The sequence below is a fragment of the Hyla sarda genome, chromosome 11, assembly GCF_029499605.1.
Source record: "Hyla sarda isolate aHylSar1 chromosome 11, aHylSar1.hap1, whole genome shotgun sequence".
NCBI classification, from domain to species: Eukaryota; Metazoa; Chordata; class Amphibia; order Anura; family Hylidae; genus Hyla; species Hyla sarda.
In genome coordinates, this window is record NC_079199.1 from 30,648,109 (window position 1) to 30,674,639 (window position 26,531).

The 26,531-nt window shown below is 43.3% G+C and overlaps 1 protein-coding gene across 7 annotated transcripts in view; it reads right to left on the bottom strand.

Moving 5' to 3' along the window:
- The window catches only part of RGS6 (regulator of G protein signaling 6), a 536,396-nt gene that overhangs the window by 287,423 nt on the left and 222,442 nt on the right, over positions 1 to 26,531 (bottom strand). The window contains exon 1 of one of the 7 annotated variants that reach the window (XM_056545778.1): positions 16,614 to 16,711. The exons of the other annotated variants lie outside the window; for them this stretch is intronic. The gene's annotated coding sequence lies outside the window, so the exon portion shown is untranslated. Of the gene's footprint in view, positions 1 to 16,613; positions 16,712 to 26,531 lie in introns of those variants that run through there. 7 annotated transcript variants of the gene reach the window in all.

The following is a 26,531-nucleotide window of genomic DNA, read 5'->3' on the forward strand; positions in this document are numbered from 1 at the left end:
AATTTTTTTTGTCTTTCGAAAAGCCTTTTAATAACAAACTTTAAGTCAAAAAACAAAAAGCTGTCAAATAATGTTTAGGATTTTTTTTGTTTACACAGTTATGATTTAGTGCTATTTTTTTTTCTACATTACAGCATTACGTTGGCAAGTCAATGACAGCTTTTTTTCCCAAATCCAATTAAATATGTCTGTATGCTAATACACGACATGTCACTGTCGTTAGGCACACACAGTTATGTATGATAAAACCTCCGACATTTATAATTCCTTAAGATTTTTTGTATCTTTTTGGTACCTTACAAAAGAGTAAAGGTTCATCAATGCACAATAATATGAAAACTACAAATTTTGTTTTACTATTTTGCATCCAGGGGTAAAAATATGTATTCATTTTTTCTTTGAGATTTACTTTGAGATTCACTTTTACAAGATTTTTTCCACCTTTTTAGTTTTTATTTACAATGGGGCAAACATAAACAGTATATTAGGAAAAGAGTAAGTGTAACAAGGCAACATTTGTGCTACACAACCAATACACATGAACCATGCCAACCTCAAGAGTCTTTTAGATTTTCACCCTTTGCCAGGTTGCAGTAGCTGGACTTAGCTGCTAGATGGTACCAGGTTGCTTTGCAACCGTGGTCCAAATATGTGAGGTGGCTGGTCCAGAATACACCAGTCTAAGGCATTAAATGGTCAGGCAAGGCAAGTCACGATACAGGCATAGGTCATGAGCAGGCAGCAAAACAGCTGAAGACAGAAGGGTCAAGGCAGGTGTCACAAATTCAGGGTCAGTAATCCAGGTCAAGCACAAGAGAGTCAATACAGTACAGGAGTAGTTAGGCAAAGACTGAATCCAGAAGACAGACAGAGGTCAAATACACATGATACTTGACTATGGAGAATACCACAATATTGCTCAAGCACCATTAAGTGGGCTGAGCTGCATTAGATAGGTTTCAGGCGCACTGCCCTTTTAAATGGCAAAAAGAGAATGTGTGCACCCCACTAGAGGGAACTGTGGCAGGGAATGAAGCAGTAGCATGGTGGTGACCAGATGAGAGTGGGGCACAGGTCAGGAGACTGTGGCAGCAAGTAAAACTATACTGACAGGTACTGACTATCAGTGTTACAGTAAGGAGAAGCTGGTTGGGTGTAATTCCCTATGAAATGGTGTATAAACATATCATTGACAGAATATAATATCCTTCAAGATTCTGAAACTGAACATAGATCATCCTCAGAGGGAATTCATAAGTACACCACTAAAAATAGGCATGCTTGGTAGATAGGTAATATTCACGGTCAGTTGTAATGTTTCCTATACAAACACATGATTATTCATGACATCACTGGTGCTACACAAAAAATAAATCACCCATTTAGGTCAATCTGACCGAGGTGTTGGGAGCAGCGAACAGGCTCTAGATGGCCAAGGCAGATCAACAGTAAAGATCCATTTGATCCACAGACATGCTTGATCAGCTCCCATGGTTTCCTTGTCCACCATCCACACCCAGATAGCATTCTATTACACAACCCTGTCTATGCTCAGACCATATTCAGACACTTAACAGAAGAAAATTTGTTGTCACAGCACCCATTACTCATCTTGCCATTGACCGACATCCACTGTTACCTTCATTTGAAGTGGTGATGTGAACCAGAATTCTGGAATGCAGAAAAGAACGATTGCCAAGTGCGGAAGCTCAAATGCAAGTGTGATCTTTTATTTAATAGACAGCAATACACATGTTACGCCGAGCGCTCCGGGTTCCCGCTCCTCCCCGGAGCGCTCGCTTCACCTCCTCCGCTGCAGCGCCCCGGTCACGTCCTCTGACCCGGGGCGCTGCGATCCTGCTGCTAGCCGGGATGCGATTCGCGATGCGGGTAGCGCCCGCTCGCGATGCGCACCCCGGCTCTCCTACCTGACTCGCTCCCCGTCTGTTCTGTCCCGGCGCGCGCGGCCCCGCTCCCTAGGGCGCGCGCGCGCCGGGTCTCTGCGATTTAAAGGGCCACTGCGCCGCTGATTGGCGCAGTGGTTCCAATTAGAGTTATCACCTGTGCACTCCCTATATTACCTCACTTCCCTTGCACTCCCTTGCCGGATCTTGTTGCCTTAGTGCCAGTGAAAGCGTTCCTTGTGTGTCCCTTGCCAGTGTTTCCAGACCTTCTGCCGTTGCCCCTGACTACGATCCTTGCTGCCTGCCCCGACCTTCTGCTACGTCCGACCTTGCTTCTGCCTACTCCCTTGTACCGCGCCTATCTTCAGCAGCCAGAGAGGTGAGCCGTTGCTAGTGGATACGACCTGGTCACTACCGCCGCAGCAAGACCATCCCGCTTTGCGGCGGGCTCTGGTGAAAACCAGTAGTGGCTTAGAACCGGTCCACTAGCACGGTCCACGCCAATCCCTCTCTGGCACAGAGGGTCCACTACCTGCCAGCCGGCATCGTGACAGTAGATCCGGCCATGGATCCCGCTGAAGTTCCTCTGCCAGTTGTCGCTGACCTCACCACGGTGGTCGCCCAGCAGTCACAACAGATTGCGCAACAAGGCCAACAGCTGTCTCAACTGACCGTTATGCTACAACAGTTGCTACCACAGCTTCAGCAGTCATCTCCTCCGCCAGCTCCTGCACCTCCTCCGCAGCGAGTGGCCGCTCCTGGGATACGCTTATCCTTGCCGGATAAGTTTGATGGGGACTCTAAGTTTTGCCGTGGCTTCCTTTCCCAATGTTCCCTGCATCTGGAGATGATGTCGGACCTGTTTCCCACTGAAAGGTCTAAGGTGGCTTTCGTAGTCAGTCTTCTGTCCGGAAAAGCCCTGTCATGGGCCACACCGCTCTGGGACCGCAATGACCCCGTCACTGCCTCAGTACACTCCTTCTTCTCGGAAATCCGAAGTGTCTTTGAGGAACCTGCCCGAGCCTCTTCTGCTGAGACTGCCCTGTTGAACCTGGTCCAGGGTAATTCTTCCGTTGGCGAGTATGCCGTACAATTCCGTACACTTGCTTCAGAATTGTCCTGGAATAATGAGGCCCTCTGCGCGACCTTCAAAAAAGGCCTATCCAGCAACATTAAAGATGTTCTGGCCGCACGAGAAATTCCTGCTAATCTACATGAACTTATTCACCTAGCCACTCGCATTGACATGCGTTTTTCTGAAAGGCGTCAGGAACTCCGCCAAGATATGGACTCTGTTCGCACGAGGCGTTTCGTCTCCTCGGCTCCTCTCTCCTCTGGTCCCCTGCAATCTGTTCCTGTGCCTCCCGCCGTGGAGGCTATGCAGGTCGACCGGTCTCGCCTGACACCTCAAGAGAGGACACGACGCCGTATGGAGAACCTCTGCCTGTACTGTGCTAGTACCGAACACTTCCTGAGGGATTGTCCTATCCGTCCTCCCCGCCTGGAAAGACGTACGCTGACTCCGCACAAAGGTGAGACAGTCCTTGATGTCTACTCTGCTTCTCCACGTCTTACTGTGCCTGTGCGGATGTCTGCTTCTGCCTTCTCCTTCTCTACAGTGGCCTTCTTGGACTCTGGTTCTGCAGGAAATTTTATTTTGGCCTCTCTCGTCAACAGGTTCAACATCCCTGTGACCAGTCTCGCCAGACCCCTCTACATCAATTGTGTAAATAATGAAAGATTGGACTGTACCATACGTTTCCGCACGGAGCCCCTTCTTATGAGCATCGGATCTCATCATGAGAGGATTGAACTTTTGGTCCTCCCCAATTGCACCTCGGAGATTCTCCTTGGACTTCCCTGGCTTCAACTTCATTCCCCAACCCTGGATTGGTCCACTGGGGAGATCAAGAGTTGGGGGTCCTCTTGTTCCAAGAACTGTCTAAAACCGGTTCCCAGTAACCCTTGCCGTAACTCTGTGGTTCCTCCAGTAACCGGTCTCCCCAAGGCCTATATGGACTTCGCGGATGTTTTCTGCAAAAAACAAGCTGAGACTCTACCTCCTCACAGGCCTTATGATTGCCCTATCGACCTCCTCCCGGGTACTACTCCACCCCGGGGCAGAATTTATCCTCTCTCTGCCCCAGAGACTCTTGCCATGTCCGAATACGTCCAGGAGAATCTAAAAAGGGGCTTTATCCGTAAATCCTCCTCTCCTGCCGGAGCCGGATTTTTCTTTGTCTCCAAAAAAGATGGCTCCCTACGTCCTTGCATTGACTACCGCGGTCTTAATAAAATCACGGTTAAGAACCGCTACCCCTTACCCCTCATCTCTGAACTCTTTGATCGCCTCCAAGGTGCCCACATCTTCACTAAATTGGACTTAAGAGGCGCCTATAACCTCATCCGCATCAGAGAGGGGGACGAGTGGAAAACGGCATTTAACACCAGAGATGGACACTTTGAGTATCTGGTCATGCCCTTTGGACTGTGCAATGCCCCTGCCGTCTTCCAAGACTTTGTCAATGAAATTTTTCGTGATCTATTATACTCCTGTGTTGTGGTATATCTGGACGATATCCTAATTTTTTCTGCCAATCTAGAGGAACACCGCCGGCATGTCCGTATGGTTCTTCAGAGACTTCGTGACAACCAACTCTATGCCAAAATTGAGAAATGTCTGTTTGAATGCCAATCTCTTCCTTTTCTAGGATATTTGGTCTCTGGCCAGGGACTACAGATGGATCCAGACAAACTCTCTGCCGTCTTAAATTGGCCACGCCCCTCCGGACTCCGTGCTATCCAACGCTTTTTGGGGTTCGCCAATTATTACAGGCAATTTATTCCACATTTTTCTACCATTGTGGCTCCTATCGTGGCTTTAACCAAGAAAAATGCTGATCCCAAGTCCTGGCCTCCTCAAGCAGAAGACTCCTTTAAACAACTCAAGTCTGCCTTTTCTTCGGCTCCCGTGCTCTCCAGACCTGACCCTTCCAAACCCTTCCTATTGGAGGTTGATGCCTCCTCAGTAGGAGCTGGAGCTGTTCTTCTACAAAAAAATCCTTCCGGGCATGCTGTCACTTGTGGTTTTTTCTCTAGGACCTTCTCTCCAGCGGAGAGGAACTACTCCATCGGGGATCGAGAACTTCTAGCCATTAAATTAGCACTTGAGGAATGGAGGCATCTGCTGGAGGGATCAAGATTTCCTGTTATTATCTACACCGACCACAAGAACCTCTCCTACCTCCAGTCGGCCCAACGGCTGAATCCTCGCCAGGCCCGGTGGTCTCTGTTCTTTGCCCGATTTAATTTTGAGATTCACTTTCGTCCTGCCGATAAGAACATTAGAGCCGATGCTCTCTCTCGTTCCTCGGATGCCTCAGAAGTTGATCTCCCTCCGCAACACATCATTCCACCTGACTGCCTGATCTCCACTTCTCCTGCCTCCATCAGACAGACTCCTCCAGGAAAGACCTTTGTTTCTCCACGCCAACGCCTCGGAATCCTCAAATGGGGTCACTCCTCCCATCTCGCAGGTCATGCGGGCATCAAGAAATCTGTGCAACTCATCTCCCGCTTCTATTGGTGGCCAACTCTGGAGACGGATGTTGGGGACTTTGTGCGAGCCTGCACTATCTGTGCCCGGGATAAGACTCCTCGCCAGAAGCCCGCTGGTTTTCTTCATCCTCTGCCTGTCCCCGAACAGCCTTGGTCTCTGATTGGTATGGATTTTATTACTGATTTACCCCCTTCCCGTGGCAACACCGTTATTTGGGTGGTCGTTGATCGATTCTCCAAAATGGCACATTTCATTCCTCTTCCTGGTCTTCCTTCTGCGCCTCAGTTGGCTAAACAATTTTTTGTACACATTTTTCGTCTTCACGGGTTGCCTACGCAGATTGTCTCGGATAGAGGGGTCCAATTCGTGTCTAAATTCTGGAGAGCTCTCTGTAAACAACTCAAGATTAAATTAAATTTTTCCTCTGCATATCATCCCCAGTCCAATGGACAAGTAGAAAGAATTAACCAGATCCTGGGTGATTATTTGCGACATTTTGTTTCCTCCCGCCAGGATGACTGGGCAGATCTCCTTCCATGGGCCGAATTCTCGTATAACTTCAGGGTCTCTGAATCTTCCTCCAAATCCCCATTTTTCGTGGTGTACGGCCGTCACCCTCTTCCCCCCCTCCCTACCCCCTTGCCCTCTGGTCTGCCCGCTGTGGATGAAATTTCTCGTGACCTTTCCATTATATGGAGAGAGACCCAAAATTCTCTCTTACAGGCTTCTTCACGCATGAAGAGGTTCGCGGATAAGAAAAGAAGAGCTCCCCCCGTTTTTTCCCCTGGAGACAAGGTATGGCTCTCCGCTAAATATGTCCGCTTCCGTGTCCCTAGCTACAAGTTGGGACCACGCTATCTTGGTCCTTTCAAAATTCTGTGTCAAATTAATCCTGTCTCTTATAAACTTCTTCTTCCTCCTTCTCTTCGTATCCCTAATACCTTTCACGTCTCTCTTCTCAAACCACTCATCCTCAACCGTTTTTCTCCCAAATCTGTTCCTCCCACTCCTGTTTCCGGCTCCTCGGACGTCTTCTCGGTCAAGGAGATTTTGGCTGCCAAAAAGGTCAGAGGAAAAAATTTTTTTTTAGTAGACTGGGAGGGTTGTGGTCCTGAAGAGAGATCCTGGGAACCTGAGGACAACATCCTTGACAAAAGTCTGCTCCTCAGGTTCTCAGGCTCCAAGAAGAGGGGGAGACCCAAGGGGGGGGGTACTGTTACGCCGAGCGCTCCGGGTTCCCGCTCCTCCCCGGAGCGCTCGCTTCACCTCCTCCGCTGCAGCGCCCCGGTCACGTCCTCTGACCCGGGGCGCTGCGATCCTGCTGCTAGCCGGGATGCGATTCGCGATGCGGGTAGCGCCCGCTCGCGATGCGCACCCCGGCTCTCCTACCTGACTCGCTCCCCGTCTGTTCTGTCCCGGCGCGCGCGGCCCCGCTCCCTAGGGCGCGCGCGCGCCGGGTCTCTGCGATTTAAAGGGCCACTGCGCCGCTGATTGGCGCAGTGGTTCCAATTAGAGTTATCACCTGTGCACTCCCTATATTACCTCACTTCCCTTGCACTCCCTTGCCGGATCTTGTTGCCTTAGTGCCAGTGAAAGCGTTCCTTGTGTGTCCCTTGCCAGTGTTTCCAGACCTTCTGCCGTTGCCCCTGACTACGATCCTTGCTGCCTGCCCCGACCTTCTGCTACGTCCGACCTTGCTTCTGCCTACTCCCTTGTACCGCGCCTATCTTCAGCAGCCAGAGAGGTGAGCCGTTGCTAGTGGATACGACCTGGTCACTACCGCCGCAGCAAGACCATCCCGCTTTGCGGCGGGCTCTGGTGAAAACCAGTAGTGGCTTAGAACCGGTCCACTAGCACGGTCCACGCCAATCCCTCTCTGGCACAGAGGGTCCACTACCTGCCAGCCGGCATCGTGACAACACATGGACAGGCAGTGACGCATTTAGATCGTCTCAGCGATCTTAGTTGTACTGATACATAGACTGTGTTCCTTGGGTTACTTTTATAGCGGTGGGGTCCGCCCCACACAGGTGAATCTACTTCATATGTGGACAGATAACCCCTCCCACCATGCACAAAAAGTACAAACCCACTTACAAAGAGTAAAACAGGTATGGTTTTAATTTTAAAGGGTACCCCTCATCAAAAAAATTTTTTTTTGATATATTATAGATTAATGTATGCAGAATAACTTTACAATTGCATGTTATTAAAAAATATGCTTCTTTCTATTTAATTTTCCACTTTGAAGAAATGACCACTAGGGGTCTCCCTACCAGTCCTGTCAGCAAGCATTTCAGACTCATGCTGGAGTCCTAAACACTACGAGCTGCCAGTCTGCTTTGTTCACAAAGGAGAACACTCAGAGCTGCCAGCCTGCTTTGTTCACAGCCTGTTTGGCTGTGAACAAAGCAGGCTGGCAGCTCTGAGTGTTTAGGACTCCAGCATGAGTCAGAAATGCTTGCTGACAGGACTGATCGGGAAAAATACAATAAAAAGAAGCATATTTTTCATTAACATGCTATTGGAAAGTTATTCAACATTCATTAATCTAAAATATATCAAAAGATTATTTGATGAGAGGTACCCTTTAAAAATCCATACAACAGATTCTTACTAATCATGTGTAAAAAAAAACCTTCCTATGATCTAATTTGTAAAAAGTTAAAGTTAGTCTCAGCATATACTCCAAAATCCATATATGTAATACATATATGTAATACATGCTGACTACTTTTTTGACAGAGCAAAACATTGTTGTAAGCACAAGTAAAATTGGTAATGTAAAAATTATTTATTATCAACAAGAAAAAACTACTTTAAATGACACGAAAATTGTGCATATGTACTATAAATATTATTGCATCAAAATTGAAAATATAAATAAATAATTGCTATTAAACAAACAATTGTGTCATGAAACAAAAGTAATAGACCTACAGTGTCAGGATGGAAGAAATCGATATAGAAGAAATAAAGATACATAAATAGCAGGACACGTGGGAATGACACAAGGGGGGGAAAATTGAGAAAGAATGAGACAGTGCAGTACCCAAAAGCGCAAATGAACAAGATAAAATAAATACAATAATTATCATATCCTACTATAATAATTATAGCATAGGGAAAATCAACATATGCATATCACATGCATCCTTAAGACAGCACAATCCCTTCTGTAAGGAAATCAGAGAGTAAATGAGACGATCGAAACGAGTCACTGCCTGTCCATGTGTATTGCTGTCTATTAAATAAAAGATCGCACTTGAACTCGAGATTCCGCGCTGGACAATCATTCTTTTCTGCATACGGTGAAGCCCGCACTGGTCCGTGATGTGGCTGGCAAGCTGGGGTAAGCTGGACTTTCTTCTCTATCTCCAGAATTCTGGAATATTATGGGCTTATGGAACAATAGCAATTTCCAGCAGAATCGATAACACAGGTTAAAGAAACCTAAAACATTCTAAATTATACAGCTAGCATAGACAGGCATGAGTAACATAATACATAGCAAAAATACAATTAGCATATATATATATATATATATATATATATATATATATATATATAGAGGCTAATAAAGTATGGAATTATCACAGAATCTTACAGCAGAACTCACAGTTCCATTTACTTAAGCCTGAAGTGTGCTTTGGCATGTGCGGTGAACATTATGGAGGAGAAGATAATAGTGTTAGTTTTCACATCCTTCTTATACGATAAGCAGGTGTTTCAGACACGACAATCCTGGAATCTCTTCTAGACACCTTCTTATCAAGTAAGAGGATACTGACTCTTAACCCTATTACTGTAAGTCATAGCACAGCAGTGCTGCACTAAAATGCAGTACAGTGCCAAGTGTTTGACAGACACTTTCTATATGTATTTCTCAAATAAACAGATAGGGCCTCAATCATAAAAACTATTCTCACAAAATATTAAAGATATATAGATATACACAGTATATACAGTATTTGTTTTACACATACCACAGAAATTGGGTATATGTGTTAATGTATCTTTAAGCCCGAATTAACCCGACAGAGGCAAAAGTATCTTATTGGGCTGCCATGCTATTCTATCCAGTCGGCTGCTCTATAATCAACCCCTTAAGGACCACGGATTTTTCAGTTTTTGCACTTTGGTTTTTTCCTCCTCACCTTTTAAAAATCATAACCCTTTCAATTTTGCACCTAAAAATCCATATGATGGCTTATTTTTTGCGCCGCCAATTCTGCTTTGCAGTTACATCATTAATTTTACCCAAAAATCGACGAAAATTGATTTTGTTTTACTTTTGGGGGCTTCCGCTTCTACACAGTATATTTTTCAGTACATTAAAATGACACCTTCTCTTTATTCTGTAGGTCCGTACGATTAAAATGATACCCTACTTATATAGGTTTGACTTTGTCGTACTTCTGGAAAAAATCATAACTACATGCAGGAAAATGTATATGTTTAAAATTGTCACCTTCTGATCCCTATAACTTTTTTATCTTACCGCATATGGGGCAGTATGAGGGCTCAGTTTTTTGCGTCGTGATCAGAATTTTTTAGCGGTACCATTTTTTGATCGCTTTTTATTCATTTTTTCATGATAGAAAAAGTGACCAAAAATATGTTATTTTGGACTTTGGAATTTTGGGGGCGTACGCCATTGACCGTGCGGTTTAATTAATGATATATATTTATAGTTCAGACATTTACGCATGCGGCGATACCACATATGTTTGTATTTATTTTTATTTACATTTTTTATGGGAAAAGGGGGGTGATTTGGACTTTTATTAGGGAAAGGGTTAAATGACATTTATTAACTTTTTTTACACTTTTTTTTTGCAGCATTATAGGTCCCATAGGGGGCTATAACACTGCACACACTGATCTTTTACACTGTTCACTGTAAAGCAATAGCGGCGGTCAATTGCTCAAGCCTTGGAGCTCAGGCTTGGAGCAATCAATCACCGAAGGGACGCGCTGGAGGAAGGTAAGAGGACCTCAAATTGCGTCCTAGCTGAATGGGACACCACATTTTCACTGCGGTGGTCCCGATCAGCCCCACTGAGCAGCCGGGAAGCTTTTACTTTAGTTTTAGACGCAGCTTTCAACTTTGAACGCCGCGTCTAAAGGGTTAATAGCGCGTGGCACAGCGATCGCTGCCGCGCGCTATTAGCCCCGGCTTCAGATATGCCGGGACCGACCCGATATGACATGGGGTCATTGCGTGACCCCGCGTTATAGCGCGGGAGCCGGCTAAGGACGTGAATATACATCCTTGGTCGTTAAGGGGTTCATTATTGTCAAGGCGAGTGCTCCAGCCGGTCACACTGGCCGTGAACGCTCTCTCCCTCTGTCCTCCGGCGGGCCCAAGATTCGCATCGTCACTCACCTACTCTTTATTCTGTCTCCTCCGTTTTCTCACACATGCGTGCCGGAGCTCTGAGATTTAAAGGGCCAGTGCGCCCTTAATTACTGTTTGCACCTGTCCCTTCTCTATAAGTATGTGCACCTCCCTCTACCTCTTGCCGGATCTTTGTGTGCCCAGTGCCCTATTGAAAGCATTTATTGTGTCTTGCCTGTTACGCCGAGCGCTCCGGGTCCCTGCTCCTCCCCGGAGCACTCGCGGCGTTCGTCTCCGTGCAGCGCCCCGGTCAGACCCGCTGACCGGGAGCGCTGCACTAGTGTCACCGGCGGGGATGCGATCCGCGTAGCGGGACGTACCCGCCCGCGGGTCGCATTCCAATCTACTCAGCTGTCCCGTTCCCAGACTGTCTCGTCCCGGCACGCGCGGCCCCGCTCTCTAGGGCGCGCGCGCGCCGGCTCTCTAAGATTTAAAGGGCAAGTGCACCACTAATCGGTGCCTGGCCCAATCAGTGTCAATTAGCTTCCCTGCTCCATGTGAATAAAAACCCACTTCCCCTTCCTGTCCTGACGGATCTTGTTGCCTTGTGCCCTGTGAAAGCGTTTACTGTGTTCCCTTACCAGTGTTTCCAGACCTTCTGCCGTTGCCCTTGACTACGAACCTTGCCGCCTGCCCTGACCTTCTGCTATGTCTGACCTCGCCTCTGTCTAGTCCTCCTGTACCACGCCAGTCTCAGCAGTCAGTGAGGTTGAGCCGCTACCGGTGGACACGACCTGGTTGCTACCACCGCAGCAAGACCATCCCGCTTTGCGGCGGGCTCTGGTGAAAACCAGTAGCAACTTAGAACCGGTCCTCCGGTACGGTCCACGCCAATCCCTCACTGACACAGAGGATCCACCACCAGCCTGCCAAATCCTGACATTGCCTTACCGTGTTCCTGACCTACCTACTCCGTGACCTGACCTTGCTCCAAAGGATAGGGATAACAAGTCTGATTGCGGGGGGTCTGGCCACAGGGACCCCCCTTGATCACTGGGCCTGGGGATTAAGTGTTCGTGACGTCACACCACGCCCCCTCCATTCATGTCTATGAGAGGGGGTGTGATGCTGCGTGCACCGGATGACTGTTGTGCCGAGGCAGAGATCCGCAGTGGCCAGACGTCCGCAATCACACATGTTATCCCTATCCTTTAGATAGGGGATAACATGTTGAGCAGAAAAAGTACCCCCCCCCCCCCCAAAAAAAAAAACTTAAATGGGGTACTCTGCCCCTAGACATCTTATCCCCTATCCAAACGATAGGGGAAAAGATGTCTGTTCGCAGGGAGTTGCCTCTGGGCCCTCTTGCCATCTCCGGTATGGCACCCCAATCATCCGCTGTACGGAGTAAACTATGCTAAGTGCTGAAAGGCGGGTGACCACAGCCGTCACACTCCCTCCATTCATATCTATGGGAGGAGGCGTGACGGCTATGAGTTTCCCAGGAGGTAAAAAAATGAAGAAATGTTTTGGTGCCTTAATAATAAACAAAAAAACAATGCATACTCATCTGCCCTGATCCCTCACCATTGCCAGTCTGAGGGTCACCATTACTTACCGCTTACTATACCATCAGGCAGGCAATTTCTGCTCAGCCAATCACTGGGTTCAGCTGGAGAGATCTATCAACCAAGCTCAGCAAGGCTGGGAGAGCACAACTGGGGCAGCCCTGGTGAATCAAAGTCCTGTTTCTGGCCTGTCTTTAAAATACTGCATAGTAAATCAAATTCATGCTTTACAGAGAATCAAAGATGATTGCAATAAGGGGGATGCTTTGACCCTGTTTTATGTCAGATGTGGTTTAGGAAACATGAGACTGATCCCTTTGATATTTGTTTTTTGCACATAGCAACCAGTCCAGTGCTGGGTAAAAACCAAAACTGTTGTCTGACATTTTTGAAAGAGGCATGATTGCCCACAGAAACCAATGTACAAGAAGACGAGAGACTTAATAATCTTTTCTTGTCCATTCTGCTAATATCAAGGGATTAATCTTATTCTCATTTAATGTTTAATTAGACTAAATAGATCTCTTATGAACTTTGCTGAAGCCTTATGTCTTAATGACAGATAAAAAATTTCTGTATGCTAAAAAAAAAAAAATGTGTTGATAAAGTAATAAAACCAGAAAATAAAATCTGTGGTTTAATCATTTAAGTAGTTAGCATTCCCAAGTTATATTGTCCTCAAACTTCACTGCAAATAGTAATAATAAAAAAAAAAAATGCTAATAATTCTCATAATATTTTAGGCGTGCATATTTATTTTCTTAGTATGATTTTTTCAGTAAGCGCAAATGCAGAAATTCCTTCATGAAAAAACTGGTTATTCTCAAAGTATTATGTGGTGTAAGGCAGTGTTTTCAAACACATAAAGCATATTTGTTGTAAAAATTTCTGCAACTGAAAATTTGTTCCATACATATATAGATATAGTGTTTTTACAGTATGCACATGGATTTCTGCAACCCCTATTCAGATAAATGGGAGTGTTGGTGTAAATTCTGTATCAAATCTTCCACATGTAAATATACACTAAAGGGTAGGAGGTCATGTATTCGTGGGTATCCCTAAGTTATAAAAAAATAAGTACATTGACCCATACAGTCAGGACACTTTTGGAGAAGCACATTTTTAATTTTTTTCATAAAGGTTTTTATTCAATTGATCAGCTGTGCTTTCATATAAAAACAAGCAACGTACTGGAACAATAGAACACATTTGTTGATTGTTGTTGATGCTAGTGTTTATAGCTAAATCCAAAGACTTCATATGTACTGCGGGGGAACTCAATTTGTCCAATTTTTGCCTGGATGGTAAATTATCTAAGTGTCCACCATGTAATACTATATTAACCCTGCAGTGACCAACACAGGGCAAACGTTTAGCCAGACAAGGTATCCCTTAGCAAAGTCAGCTGCTTGCCAAGGGTGCCTGCTAAGGATGTCTTGATACCAACACTGGTATCGGTACCAATACTGGACATTTCCTCAAGTACTTGTACTCAAGCAAATGTTCCTCATGCCTAATTGTCACGTACCGGCAGGACTGGTAGTGGATCCTCTGGACCAGAGAGGCAATGGCGCGGGTTGTACCAGAGGATCGGTTCTAAGTGGTTACTGGTTTTCACCAGAGCCCGCCGCAACGGCGGGATGGACTTGCTGCGGCGGTAACCACCAGGTCGTATCCTCCAGTAGCAACTCGACCTCTCTGGCGGCTGATATGGCGTGGTACACAGGGAGCAGGCAGGAGCGTAGTCGGACGTAGCAGAGGTCAGGGCAGGCGGCAAGGGTTCAAAGGCGAGTAGGCGGTAGCAACGGGTTCGACAACAGGCAAGGCAATACACACAATATGGAACGCTTTCTCAGAGGCACTAGGGCACAAAGATCCGGCAAGGGCAGGAAGGGGCAGGTGCCTTTTATTGGGAAGGACAGGGGAAGTGAGGAACCAGCGCACCAATTACCGATGCACTGGCCTTTTAAATTTACTGAAGGTGCGCGCACGCCCTAGAGAGCGGGGCCGTGCATGCCGGGAGGCCGAGGTGGACGGCACAGGGAGCCAGGTAAGTGGAATAGGGACGCGGCGTGTGAACGGGGACCAGCCGTCACGGCAGCCGCGTCCCCGACACAAGGGAACCCGGGCTCCCGGTCAGTGTGACTGACCGGGGGACGCTGGGATCCCGAGGCAGTAGGCCGAGGGATCGGGCGCTCCGGTCCGGGGAAGGGGACCGGAGCACACTCTGTGACACTAATCCAATACCTGCTGGTGGGACCTGATGATGCTGTGGCATAGCATTGATCAGTGTATGCAATCTACAAATTGCATGTAATAGTCCCCTATGGGATTAAAAAATTGTGAAAAAAGTGTGTAAAGAAATATAAATAATAATAGTAAATGTGAAAATGTGCACGATTGCTCTAGGCTGCTATGGCTTACTGGAGCATCGAGCCACCAATTGAATGGCAAGGAGGCAGGTAAGGGCACTCCCGCCATCCCCTCAGCTGATCAGGACACCACGGTTTTACCGTTGAGCTGCTGAGACTGCTTTTCTTTATTTTAGATGCCGCTATTAACATTGATCGCAGTGTCTAAGGGGTTAATGCTGGGCATCACCGCGATCGGGGATGTCTGGCATTAGACATGGGTACCTGCAGCTGATAGCCGCCGGGACCACTCTCCTTTGACTTGGGCTCAGGGGAGCAGGCGCAGGGCGTACAGGTATGCCCTGCGTCCTTAAGGAGTAAAAAAATGTCACATGACATTTTAAATAAAAAAAAATAGTATCGGAACATCCCTAGTGCCTGCAGCTGGACGCACAATGATCATGCTGCAGACAGCTGCAGAGTAAAGGGAAAAAAAAGACATGTGAGTCCTTTTCTGTGATGTAGTGGAATAATATATTCTATAAGCCGTATATGATAATTAGCTTGACAAGCCATACATTGATGGATGTGACAGAAAATCCACACGTCCTTGTGGAAATTATATATGAAGGTTTAAACATTGATTCCAAGCCACATGATAGGAACTATGGAGATTTTAACCCCTTAAGGACTCAGGGTTTTTCTGTTTTTGCATTTTCGTTTTTTCCTCATCACCTTCTAAAAATCATACCTCTTTCAATTTTGCACCCAAAATTTCATATTATGGCTTATTTTTTGTGCCACCAATTGTACTTTGCAGTGACATTAGTCATCAGTACTAGCAGTTATCAGTACTATCTTTGTATTGATCGGACTTTTTGATCGCTCTTTATACATTTTTTCAAGAAATAAAAAGTTACCAAAAATACGCTAGTTTGGACTTTGGAATTTTTTTCCGCGTACGCCATTGACCGTGCGGTTTAATTACCAATATATTTTTTATAGTTCGGACATTTCCGCACGCGGCGATACCACATATGCTTATTTTTATTTACACAGGTTTTTTTTAAATGGGAAAACGGGGGTGATTCTTACTTTTATTAGGGAAGAGGTTAAATGATCTGTATTAACTTTTTTTCACCCTTTTTTTTGCAGTGCTATAGCCCCCTCTAGGGGCTATAGCACTGCACATACTGATCTTATACACAGATCACCCCATGCATTAACATGGAGATGATCAGTGTTATCGGCGGTCGATTGTTCAAGCCTGGATTTCCCCTGATCGGACGCGACGGAGGCAGGTAAGGCCGCGTTCTAGCTGATTGGGACATCGCGATTTCACTGCGATAGTCCTGATCAGCCCGACTGAGCTGCCGGTAGTGTATTTTTGTTACTTTAGACGCGGTGATCAACTTTGAATGCTGCGTCTAAAAGGTTAATAGTGCGTTGTGCCACACGCTATTAGCCCAGGGTCCCGGCTTTCATTAGCCGCAGGGACCGACCCACTATGACGTCGTGACACAGCGTTATATACCGGGACTGGGTGCAGGGCGTACAAGTACGACCTGCGTCCTTAAGAGGTTAACCAGACAGACCAATCCTTATAATTCTATTCTCATCATTCAGTACTGAGCTCCTGACTATAGACCATTTCTTAACCACAAATACATGCTTTCAAAGATGCCAAAAACAGAGGCAAAACCATACATTACTAAGATTACACTTAATCATCATAGAAGGGTAAAAAATGAGAGAAACTGAATGCGAAAACATCTACAAAATTCCCATTAAATGATAAACATCTTTCTGTTTACTGCAAAATGTGTTCTTTTCATACAAGCAGATCTTTATTAGACTAACACAAGAGTATCTTCCCAGCTGACCTACTTTTAGCTTATCTTCCTACTCATACTTTATCCAAGTGAAGTCTACTGCTGATCCTAAAGTAGCCATGATAGATCTTTTATTTTCAATCCACAATGAATCTACAAAAAGGAAAAAAATATTGAAAAATATAAGAAAAAAAAACCCTATATAAAGATAACTGTTTGTGTGTAATATGATACAGAGCAGCACAAACAACTGATGTATCAAAGAGTCAATCTCAAGACGTATTTTGATACACACTGACCGGGGTGCACGTCTGACCAATCTGAGGGTTATCAACATATGAGGTTTATTGGCGCAATCTATCAGCCAGCCTCACTGTGACATCTGTCCATTATCATTGGACTGTTTAAAGTTCCTTGAGAAACCGCAACACCAGATGGGGGGAAACGCGTCGGAACTATAGGACAACAGTCTGTAATGTTGTTTCTCACTTATTTTCACAAGAGGTGTTATAAGTTTTGATTGATACCCAATGTTGAAGGTTATTGTCTCCCTCCCCCTTTTCTTGCTCTTTGTTGGCCAATTGGGCTAGTGTGAGTAAAGGGCTATTACCAAGGGACATACAGTCTGGAAGACTGACCAGACACATCTATTCACCTTATTTAATATCGTTAACTGAATGACTATTGGTCAGGACTGACTATAGACTACATTGTGTATTGTGGTATTAATATTTATCTATTTTGTTTGTCACAAGTGCATAGTAACAATAAGAATCAATTCCTGATTTTTAATGCATACCAATAAATGAATTGTTTTATACATATCTAAACAAAGGTCTATAAGGTCTGTGAGACATAATATGATACAGGCCTGAAGAACGCTTGTAAACGAGTAGTGGATAATTAGCTTTGCAAATCAGCATTAGATTTTAGCGGTTATGTAACTTCAAGTCCCAATGGGGCCAACTGGCCAATAGTATATTAATACATACAACCAGAGTGATGATCTGGGGACGGGAGGTGGATCAATGATAGAGAAATAAAAATGCAGTTAATTTAGAAATTACCGGGAATTTTGTGAGAATCTGCACTTAAGTTATAACTTGGTCCCTAAAATCTTATTGATGGTTCTTTAAGGCAAGATTTTGTTCATCCACATGCATTGTAATATATAAGCATATATATGCTGTATGTACATTGATTTCTATGGAGAGCTTTGCTGATAATACATTTATTATTATGCACTGGTATATACACTGCTCTGCCCTAGCATTAAAATCAGTGACAGGTTAAAGGGGTATTCCAGGCAAAACCTTTTTTTATATATATCAACTGGCTCCGGAAAGTTAAACAGATTTGTAAATTACTTCTATTAAAAAATCTTAACACCTATATGGGTTGTGGAGAAGCCACAACTACTACTGACAGCAAAGATTCCACTTTGGCGGAAGTAGTCATTATCGTGTTTTAGTAGTCCCAGGATCAAGTGCAGTGGGTTGTAAAAAAACAAACATCTGGACAGAACTCCAGGTACCTTCTAGGTCGCATAAGTAATAAGAAAAAAAATAAGATATAAAGAAACCATGACCAATAATGTGCACGAAAAAAACCCTGAAATAACGGGCTAAAATAACAAACAAAATGTATTTAGGTTAAGTTAACAACATTCTTTATTTCTTTGCAATGGCACCTCTTAAGGTGTAGGATATATTAAGCAGCAAGTAAGTAATCAATTCTTCAATCAAGACGACGTGTTGGAAGAAGGATAAATATGGAAGCATAAAGATTTGAGGGCTTTGCAAAGATCAAGGCACTGTGATGGGTCAGAACACCTCCAAAACAGCAGGTCATTTCAGTATGCAGTGGTTCAACATAGAATAACCAGTAACTTGGTCACAGGATTAAGGGCACCTTAGGCTCATATACATTGGAAACAAAGACTGGCACACTTGGTCTAATTGCAAAAGAGCTACAGTAGCTAAAATTTCTGAAAAATGTAATGCTGGCTATCGTAGAAAGGTGTTAGACACAAATTACATCACAGATTGCTGCATAAAGTCAAAGTGCCAATGCTGATCCTTGTACACTGCTAAGTCCCTATAAGGGGCATGTGAGCATTAGGCCTGAACCATTGAGCAACAAAAGAAGGTGGCTTAACATTATGAATTAGTTTGCTCAGGGCAATGTTCTGCTGGGAATCATTAAAGGGGTTCTCCGCGCCTAGACATCTTATCCCCTATCCAAAGGATAGGGGATAAGAAGTCAGATCGCCGGGGTCCCCCCGCTGGGGACCCCCGCAATATAGCAAGCAGCACCCACCTGTAGCTGCTTCGGAAGCGCTGGAGGCTCTCAGGCTAATTCCTCCTGACCACGGGGACGGAAGATCGTGACATCACGACTCTGCCCCGTGTGACGTCACGCCCCGCCCCCTCAATGCAAATCTATGGGAGGGGGCGTGACAGGTGGGTGCTGCTTGCTATATTGCGGGGGGACCCCGGCGATCTGACATCTTACCCCCTATCCTCACAGACCAGAGCAGAAGGCCTGTGGAAGGCAGCGGAGGCATGTGAGGGGACCTCCGGCTGTCATGCTGGATGATCGGATTGCCGCGGCAGTGCTGCGGGCAATCCGATCATCCATTTTAGTGACCGTGATGCTGAAGATGCCGTGATCTGTATTGATCATGGCATCTGAGGGGTTAATGACGGACATCCGCGCGATCGCGGATGTCCGCCATTACCGGCGGGTCCCTGGCTGCCAGGACCTGCCGCGCATTACCCGAGCATCACTCCGATGCTCGCGGTTATGTATAGGACCTAAATGTACGTCCTGGTACGTTAAGTACATTTACGTCCGGTGTCGTTAAGGGGTTAAACTTATAGCTGATAAGTGTAAGTGGAATGTACTGTATATATATTATGGGTAGACAGATGTGGAATCTGGGTAGCCTGGCAGGGCTAGCCAGCTGTCCGATGAAAATCTGACTTGTAGCTGGATAGGCACACACCTGAGGTTGGACACAGAGCCGAAATGGTTAATAAAGGCTTTATTTCTGGTATGGAACAACGTGTTTCGAGGGGACACCCCTCTTCGTCAGGTTCATAATGATTATATATAATTTTGGAGTCTGTCCTACACAGTTTATGTGTACCATTATAGTATGTTGTTTTGTATTGGGATCTTGTTTGATATTCAATTTTATTTAAAGTTATATTTTAAGGTATATATCGGGACATCTGCAGCCCATTTTTTAAAGTTTTTTTTTTAGAGTACCTATGGCTTCATAGTACAGGCCTGCAGCTAAACACAGGTCTACCAAGTTTCTTTCCTATAGGTGAATATATGACAAACAAAATATATTTTTGAATATTGTTTTATAAAAGGCTGTGACTATGAATCCTTTTCTACAACATCTGATCAAGGCTCCATTGACAGATACGCTATTCGGTCTATTTAAAATGCTAGTCCATATGCTTTGCCCTTCTGCTCAACAGCATTATTTTCCACCCATATCATGACAGTGACAGAGGTGTTAGAATACTGAATACACTTACTGGAATTAATTGTACTGGAATTCATTTTCACACACAGGTTTTAAGTAGATTGTACTGAAAAACAAAGAAATGTCATGTCTCCTGTAGCTCTCCTCCCACATATCATAAATTAAGTTTTACCCAATCTTAACCATACTTAACACAACTATTCAAGCTATAAAAGCCAATTGAAAGCACAAGTTATATGACAGTACATGGGTGAGAAATAAGTAATGAATGGAACAAATTTCTTTAAAAACTTTTTTTTTAGATATAGGGGAAGAAATCTTTACAAATCAGGTGTTTGATTAGTTCCTGTATTCAGTATGATTCTTGAGACAAGCACTTGTTTAGGACCTGTCATTATATGTACAATAAAGAGAAGAATTGTGTTGTCAAGGTTTAGACATTATTGGTTGTGTGTTGAGTTATTTTGAGGGGACACGACATTAAACACTGTTATACAGGCTGTGCACTCACTACTTTACATTTTAGCAGTGTCATTTCTTTAGTGTTCTCACATAAAAAATATATAATAAAATATGTACAAGCATGTGAGGGATGAACTCACTCACATTACACTCATGTTAGATACTATATATTCCACTTCTGCTAGGAGTTGGTTAGGCTTATTAGGAGACAACTGACAGATCTCTGTTAAGAGAGGGCTTGGTCGAGCAGGTTTTGTTTTGTATTCCGTGCACTATTTAGTGCACAATTACTAATAAAGCTGGCTTCAGCCAGTTTAAAAAAATCTACACTACAATTTCTCCTGTGCCGACATTCTTAGACCCAAGACATGGCAATCCCTGAGAGTGAAAGCTGCTCTTTTCTTCCCAACTCCAACAACACAATCCTAATTTTTAGTTTTAGACCCAACCTAACCAAGGGAAATGCCCTTTTTCCATTTTAGAAGTCTGGATATCCTACATCTTTATACCTGTAGGCCACTCTAAGTACCACCATTTTGTGGGGTAGAAACAATTCATTCATGTTCTGTATATTACAGGAGTGTTCTATTTTTTTTCTAGAGCAGAATGATATTACAGTGTTTGAAGAATCAGCAGTTTTTTACACTAATACTACCATATACATCAAAAAATTAAGTTCACTTTCTTAAGTGCGCCAGGTGCACGTGTCTGTCCTCATTTCCCTTTGAACATTGGAAAAGCACTAAGGCACATGCTTTCTAAGCTAAAAATATAGAGCCAGAAATTGCTAGCCTTGGGATATAAAAGCTATATCATTCTTATAAATATTTTAATTCAGTGGAAGCCTTTCAGCTATATAGAGATATAAGGTAAATGGTGGAGTGATCAATTGCGAACATTAGTTATAATAAATAAAACCATACTGTACTTCAAAGGCATAAGCAAAATCATATATATTTGAAGAATAAACAGTACAAAACAGTCATAAAAAGAAGTATTCATATCACAGAAGATAGTAGGAACGTTTAAAAATGCTATAACTTTAAAAGAATTAAATACATTTTTCAGAATGCCTTTAAACCACATAAAAAAAACAGGCTTTTTAGTACATTGTACATATTTTCTTATATGGTTTTAAACACACAACTAAAACCCAGAGTCCAGACGATAAGAGACTTCAAAAAGTTTGTTCTGAACTTAAAAGCACCAAAAAGCCATATCTAAAGTGCAGATATTTCAATGTACTACTGATTATTTTGACCGCCCTTCAAAGTCTTCTTGTTTAACATTTTAGGAGGACATGTTTATTTTAGTTAAAACAAAGCATGAGAAAAACTGATCATTTGCAATAAAGAATTAAATGTTTCCATTTTGTACTGTATCCTTTTGAAAAAAAAAACAAGTACAAACTACTGAGTGGTAACTGCCCAACTTCCTCTAAAATTTCAATGCATTATGGATATTGCTCCGGGCGCTAGACATTCTGCAGTGATTTATCCTTGTCAAGCTGCTGACCATTGTTTAGATATTTAATACATTTGCATTTGGTTTTAGTTTTCATTAGTATCTGAGTGATTAGTGGAATGTTATTCTGACTGGCGATATACAACAAGACACTTATAAACGCATATACATGGTAACTATGTTGTAAACTACAAAATGCAGAAAAGTGTGAACTGATTCTTTGCATAGTGTTTGCACACAAATAGAGCGCTATTAAAAAGGGAGAAATCCAGAGATTGAAGAGCATTAACTGATTAATAAGAAGAATATCATGTATTTCTCTCTGGGTTAACACTGCAGAAATGTTTTGGAATACATACAATTTTCTGAACTTCACTTCTAAATGAATTTCCAGTTTGAAGGACTTCAAAAAGGAATTACACTGCCAAGACATTACCTTGAAAATCCTTTTGTATTTACCAGTGCTAAATAACATAGCAGTCATGGACTGACCACCTGCCCAATTGGCCTGATTTCTGATGGGTTGGTCTTCCGGTCCTCTCAATGGGCCGCCATAGGATTAGGAGCTTGTGTTCAGCACCTGAGGGGCACACACTGAATGTCTTGTTGAAAAAGTTTTTTATGTCTCAAAGTTATAATCTCCCTGTCCTGTTACTTAAAGGGGTACTCCACTGGAAATAATTTTTTTTCTAAATCAACTGGTGACAGAAAGTTAAACAGATCTGTAAATTACTTCTATTAAAATATCTTAACCCCTTTACTTATCAGCTGCTGTATGTTCCAGAGGAAGTTCTTTTCTTTTTGAATTTCCTTTCTGTCTGACCACAGTGCTCTCTGCTGACACCTCTGTCCATTTTAGGAACTGTCCAGAGTAGGAGCAAATACCCATAGCAAACCTATCCTGTTCCGGACAGTTCCTGACATGGACAGAGTTGTCAGCAGAGAGAATTGTGTTCAGACAGAAAGGAAATTCAAAAAGAAAAGAACTTCCTGTGGAGCATATAGCAGCTGATAATTACTGGAAGGATTAAGCTTTTTAAATAGAAGTAATTTACAAAACTGTTTAACTTTCTGGCACCAATTGATTACATTTTTTTTTTCAAGGGAGTACAATCAGATTACTTGTTTAATTTTTAACAAGGCCTCTGGAAAATAAAATGAGCAATCGATTGGTTGCTATGGGCAACTGGTTAGATTTGATAAATCTCCCCTAATATGAGGGACAAGAAGAAGTAAAAGGTAATGGGACATCACAGAGAGAGAAAGACAAGTAATAGGTGGGATAACAGGAGAGATCAGCGGTCTAGAAAGAATACATCATACTATAAGCATTGGTTTGAATGAGTTCTGTCTATGGGCGCCATAAAAATTAATGTTGAACTGAACATTTATGGGAATCTGCTAGAAGTTCCTCCATACAGTGGATATTAGTAATTACAGTAAACCAGTCTGTAATCACCTGTCTCGCCACCAGAAGGAGAAAGTGTTACAGTGACTGATGAATGGACCGTGTTGAGCCCAGTAGGATGGACAGAACTGGGGGCCAGTGGCATTAGGAAGTTGGGTGTCAGGTATTTCATGAATGGCTTCACCCACTCTAGACCTAAAAGGTTGGATTAGTGGACAGCTCCACCAAATGTGTGACATCGAACCTGGCTCAGGACTATCTTTTAATCAGGGAAATAACACTGTTTTCTGACTAAATTAACTTTAAGTGAGATCTTTCCTGTGTAAAAGGGCATTCATAGCCATAGCCATAGTGTTTATAACAAGGATAGTGTATACAGGCACAATGGAAAGATCACAGAAGAAGCTGTTCAGCTTCACTGAACTGTTTCAAAATGCAAGTGCTATTATCATTGAGATATTGATCTTTCCTCAGTCAGGAAGACACTTAGACAGTCTGACAGATTGACGGTATCTGACAAGGTAAGTTTTAAACTTAAACAGCGCTCATTTGCTGGAAGTAATCACTGGATGTGCTGTACCTTCCTTTTCCTTAAAGTTGAAAACGCAGTTAAACTTCATAAAGTGGGCACAAAACGTAGATATACTGCAATTGAACAAAACACATACAACTATTTGTTGATCTGTAAAGGCCTTTACTGCAAACTTGTAAGCATCTGAAGGCTAAAAGGGGTATTCTAGAACCATAAAAATATTAGCAAGTGATTTAGGGTGAAATAAAAATAAAAAGAAACAATACTCATCTCAATCCCCTCATCTCAGTCTCAATCCCCTGCCGCTTCTAATCTTACATCTCCTGGTCCCAGCCACCCACTGCTGCATTCTGGTTTCTATAATGTGTTGACCCCTCAGGAATTGCCCAATCAGCCAATTACTGACCCCAGCACTGATGCGCCTCAGCCCCTGTGGAAATTGCTGCAGGGCAACAGAACACATGGGTCACTGGTAGGGGCACATGACCATGTTCTGAACATTTTGGTGTTCTTACCTCTGATCCTCCATCTAGTATTTACCCACCATATTTTAGCTTCCATGACAGTTTTGCTATCATTTTATTCAGCAAAGTTGTTGCTAATGCATTTTCTACCATTGAGATTGCTAGATAAATAAGCTAGGGTTATATCAGTACTGCAGGGGTAGCACATGCAGGTCTGGTGTAATTATTGAGACTTAGTGCACCTTATTGCTATACTAGCTACCTTTTTCTGTACTTGTTTATTTGCACTGTGCACTTTATGGCATATAATGCTGAATATACATATTAAATCAAACACATGTGTAGGGCAAACATATGCTGACCACACGCCAAGTAAATCAATGAAAGTGAGTAAAAAATTGAATCATAACTCATGATTTCTTTGGAAAATTCTTCCGGATTTATTTCCTTTTTTCATTTATTTCATATTGCACTTCAAATCGTCTTGAAAAGACTTCATAGCAGCATATTTAGCAGCAGAATTTGACAGCATAAACAGTAGTTCCACCAGTCATGGCACAACGTTTCAGGGGCGGACCCCCTTATTCATGCGCATTGACTGCTGGGAGCAAGAACAGGTAAGTAAGACTTCCACACCTGCATGTAATTAGCACAGCTAGACACCATATAAAGTAATCATGTTTGCACAGAGATAGAGAAAGCATTCGGCACAGCTGAGCCGTGACAGCAACCATACAGGTGAGCAAGGGTAGATATCAAAAACAGTTCCTGTCCGTGAGCAGTGCTCAGTTTATAGAAGGCATGTCCACAGTAAGTATTCCAGAGAGAGTAATGTAAGAATGGCACTCACCCATCCAGCTGCAGGAACAGTGAATTTTATTGTGAAAAAGCAGGCAAACAACAATACAGCATCACGGGAGATAGCTATTTTGGTGATACCAGTGGTCTGAAGAAGCATGTGATATGTGTGAAATAGCTATCACCATCTCTATCTGTGTCTCTCTCCTGTGATGCTGTATCGTTGTTTGCCTGCTTTTGCACAATAAAATTCACTGTCCCTGCAGCTGGATGGGTGAGTGCCATTCCTACATTACTCTCTCTGGAAAAAGTAATCATGTTTATTCTTTTGGTGGGTCCTGAATCTTTCACTGGGGAAAATTCTGCAGTGTGAGCAGTGCAGAAGAATCCAATTGAAAACTAATTTTGCAGAGTGGACAGGCCCTTAGGCTGTTTTATAGCTTCCATCCAATCCACATAGCTACAAAACAATTTTAGGTCAATAATTACAATATTTGATACTTAAGAACTCAAACATGCTGCCAGTGATGGTGCCGATAACATTACCAATTGATCTCCTTTAGATAACAAATGAGTCTGTGTCTCAATGAATAACAATCTCTTTAAATTCTGACTCCATGTATTGACTAAAAGAGTAAAGTTTCTCCTTGAGGGGTGTGTGGAGTCTTACAGGCCATGCAAGCCCCCTGGGGAAAAAATATGCGAAGTAGCCCTCCTTAAGAAGGATGGAAGTTTTCTTTAAAGAACCTTGAAACATGACTGGGGAATATAAGCCAGTATAGACTTTCTCCTAGAAGAAAGAGTTACTCATAGTCCTTGCCCCTCGTAAGTAAGTACAAAGCAGCCTTTGTTGTGGGACTAAAGGGGTAAACTTTCTCCTTGAGGAGAGTGACACCATAGTGACCTACACAGGTAAAGTCATTGAAACCTTGGGAGATGTAGGCAGCAAAAATGCAGAAGGGAGGATACAAGTATAAAAGGTACAGTATAAAAGGTACAGCATAAGCTAGATATTTTATTTCTTTTAGATATATTGGTAGCTATTGTTTTCTTGAGAAAGATGCTTTACAGAGACTGTAAATTAAAAAACAATACAATTCTATAGTAGAGAATATAATTTATTCATCCAAAATTTAGTTCACACTGTTTATAACAAAATTGGGACATTATGGTGCAATACAGTGAGACAGTTTAACTGTGAAACATTATGTCAAATAAGTTGAAACTTAAATTACAATTTACTGTCACAAGTAAATTATGTAAAGATGTATAATTACAGAGGTATCCACTATGAGTGAGGGACGCACGCCGGGCTAAATAGATAATCATAGCAAACTAAACAA